The following is a 4,008-nucleotide window of genomic DNA, read 5'->3' as shown; positions in this document are numbered from 1 at the left end:
ACCATGTTTGATAGATCTGAATGTAAAAAATACTAAGTTAATTAAGATTTAATTGATTCATTCAAAGTGAATTAACTCTATCCAATGTAGACAAACAGATGATTTAAAACTGCCTTTCTGTCTCAATGATGTGTTTTACTCAGACAAACAGCGGAAATTTTGAAGAGAACTAGGTAGTATGTATTTCAGAATATGTGTTAAATGTTGTTTAAGATTTTCAACATTCACTGTCTTTAACATTTTCATCTCCACAGTTATGTTTCAAACTTTAGACACAAATAATTCTAAGCAGGCATCTAACCTGTGACTGAAACGCAATCACTGACACTTAAGTAATGTTATATTATGTCATGTTATGTAATAAGTCATTAGACTTTTGATCGTAAATCCCAAAGTTGGGTGCAACGTTTAAATTTTTGTGCTCCTACCCAAACCCAAATAAAATATTCACATCTCAGGTGGGATTTGGTACTGACAGGATGTTCTTAGTCTATGGGTTTATGTGTTCAGCACAGTTGTTGATGAGGATTTTTTATATCCTGTCATAAAAAGGCAACGGAGAAAATGTGACCTCTAAAGAAACAATTGGTTGGCATGTAAAAAAAAAGATCAATAAATTGTTAACTGAACCTTTGGGGGAGATCTTGTTTGATTGAAAAAAGTTGTAAAAGGCATCATATTTGGCAGTTCTTTCAACACTGTTGTGTTGTTATAATGTCAGTATTCAAAGTTTTTAATGTTGTTTGCTCAACCCCAAATAGTAACAGTGTATATACAGTGTATATAAAGTATGCGTGTGTAGTTTTGACCGCAGTAACGTGATTTTAATCGCAGTTGACCGTCTGAGACTAGTAACAGCGATTGGTTGGGCAGAGAAACCAAGATGTTTGCACGCCAGGTGATGAATTAAATAATATTGAATACCTATGGAAAAACCCAAATTCGTATTTACTAATTTTTTAGTAATTTAACTGGTCTGTGATAATTAAATGACACAAATCACAGTGCTGTTATTATTAGTCACGTTCAGAAGTTAGTCATATTCACTAACAGGGCACAAAGGCAGCTGCAGGTGGAGTGTTGTTGAATGAGTGAATGAGAGTCTCATTGTAACCCTTTGGTTAACAGCAATATGTAAAAGCAGTCCGTTTGCCAGTCTTTTTAAAATGATGTTAGGAGGTAAAGATCTGAGAAACTGAATCTGAGTTACATATTTAAATTATGATTTAAAAAGAATAGGCGTCAATGTCAAGAAACCATATTAATTTACATATAAGTGTCTTTCTTTAAGGCTAAAGAAAGGTCCAACACTGGTAGAAGTGCTATATCATATAATTCTGTTCATACCATGGTCTGAGTGAATGCTGCTCAGTAGATGTGATGTGCTCAAACATTGGTTACTTATTATAAAGTATAATTTAAAGGTTACTATTATGACCTGGCTAATTGACTCTCCAGTTAACAGTGTGGGGCTTATGGACAGCTAATAGGTATTGTACTGAAGTGCAACAGCATAAATACTCACAAAGCTACATGACAATAACTGTACATCTACATTACCTTTACTATCGCGCTTTCTCGCGACGGCAGTATTTTGTCCCCAACTGCTAGCCGTAAGACGTCTCTCCTGAGCCACCGTAGGTCCTAACGGCGCATATGCTGGACATTCAAATGATCCTCGTGTAAACGTCAAACAGCACATTGAGTTTGTGTTGAAGAGCAAAGGAAAGTGTCACAATGTCTGTTCCACCATCAAACCCCAACAACCCCATTGTGTTCTTCGACATCACCATCGGAGGGCAGGTGAGTGACGTTAGCTTCAGGAAGCGTGCAGCTAACAGCAGCTAACAGCAGCTAACAGCAGCTAGCGTCGGGTTAACGTTACCTCACCGTGGTGTCGGGTTTTAAAGTTGTGATCATCCTACTTTGGGGCTGTTTATACTTATAACACGCACATCTGTGACACATAACAGATGAGTTATGTTCAGGTTGTGTATTTCTCTGTTAGCAGTGTGTGCTGTGTGCGTCTTGTAGTGTCATTACATTAACGTTAACGTTACATTTATGATTTATCGCTATAAAGCCGGTGTATTGGCAGGAATATAATGCTTATATAACTCGGGTTGTGAGTTCATCAAGGCCAGGACAGAGTTTACTTCGTTTAGACACTGTGTGAAGTACAATGTGACTGAAATTACTCTAGGATATGGCGAGGTATACTTGAGATTTATCAAGATATCGTTCAGTTGCTTGAAATGAATGAATGAATGTCAATGAAACAATATATATACATTTCATACATTTTAAACAAGAAAACATTAGCACACACAAACAATAACAATCATCATTAAGCAAACAAATAATAACAATAATAATCATTAAACAAACAAGTAATAACAATAATCATTAAGCAAACTAATAATAATAATAATAATCATTAAACAAACAAATAATAACAATAATAATCATTAAGCAAACAATTAATAATAATAATCATTAAATAAACAAGTAATAACAATAATCATTAAACAAACAAATAATAACAATAATAATCATTAAGCAAACAAGTAATAACAATAATCATTAAGCAAACAATAACAATAATAATCATTAAACAAACAAGTAATAACAATAATCATTAAGCAAACATAATAAAAATAATAATAATAATAATCATTAAGCAAACAAGTAATAACAATCATCATTAAGCAAACAAATAATAATAATAATAATCATTAAGCAAACAAATAACAATAATAATCATTAAACAAATAATATAATTATAACTCTGTCTCAAACACAATTTGATTTGAATGATTTCCTCTCTAGTATTTTTGATAATATTACCTCTTTTTATTATCTGAAACTAAATGTTATTAATATAAGTTAGTGACAATAGTTGCTGAAGTTACTGGTTTCCTGCATGTAACAAACATAATAATCTAGAGCACAGTGTATGCTCTTCCAGTTGGCCAAGTGTTATTTAGCTTATCAGATTTGTTCCAGTATTTTTATGACTGTAGTCTGTTTGAAGTTGTAGTTATCTTTGGACATGTGACACTTTAATCTCCAAATAATATGGGCAGCATATGTTGTGTTTTGATCTCATCCATTGCTAGCGTCAATGCTGGTCTGTAAAAGCAGAAATATTTTTCATATTCACTTCCTCCATTGACTACTCTACCTTAACTTCTTCTCTTGTTTAGTGGTCGTCTTCCTCTGGTGTGTTGTAGCACTCACAGTTGAAAAGGAGAAACTTGTTGAGATATAATAACCAGACCTTTGCAGTGGAAACGTATAATCTCAGCATGTCAGCATAAATGGTCATTTTTATTTTGGTTAAGTTCAATAACCCAGCATCCACCAGTAGCTTGTGTTAATCAGGATACATCCAGTGAACATTTTGAACACGAATAAGTGAATGTTTGCAGCATTGATACATTTTGTGTCCATGCATGCACTGTGTGAGGATTTGGGGGATTTCTTGGTTCTGGTATGGTGGATTAGGTTACTACCACTGATAGCTCAAATCTGTGGTCCAGTCATGTAGCCCACCACCAAAATTTAAAACTTAAAGTACAGGACTGGAACCGGCTACCCCTCCAATATTGACATTTCTTTTAAAGCCAAGCCACTGAAAATGTGGTTTTCTATAAATTCTAAATATTCATCACTAAATAAACCAAAAAAGAAAGTTAAAATACTGAGAAAAAACATTCATTGGCATTATTTATTTAATAAACTAATTGAGAAATCTCACTCCAAGGTCAGTGTAGCTGCTCTGGAACTTTCAATCGTACCACTTGGTCTTCATCAGCAGATGGAGTTTGCCTCATTTGTCATAGAATTGTAGATGAAGATTTTTTAGCGCTTTGAGGATTTATAGAAAGGTAAATAGATAGATAGATAGACAGACAGACTTTTATACTTTTATACTTTATTGACCCCAAGCTGGGAAATTGCAGTGTAGCAGTAGCATTACATACAGTAACAACACAATAAGTAAGG

General features: G+C 33.8%; 1 protein-coding gene across 1 annotated transcript in view; it reads right to left on the bottom strand.

Annotated features, from left to right (window-relative positions):
• Positions 1 to 4,008, bottom strand: part of ppih (peptidylprolyl isomerase H (cyclophilin H)) — a 14,796-nt gene that overhangs the window by 8,827 nt on the left and 1,961 nt on the right. The gene's annotated exons all lie outside the window — the stretch shown is intronic.

Source organism: Morone saxatilis, unplaced genomic scaffold, assembly GCF_004916995.1.
Source record: "Morone saxatilis isolate NCDOM2014 unplaced genomic scaffold, NCSU_SB_2.0 Contig15, whole genome shotgun sequence".
Classification (NCBI taxonomy): Eukaryota; Metazoa; Chordata; class Actinopteri; family Moronidae; genus Morone; species Morone saxatilis.
The sequence above is the reverse complement of the archived record's forward strand: the minus strand, read 5'-3'. Positions and strand labels throughout refer to the sequence as shown.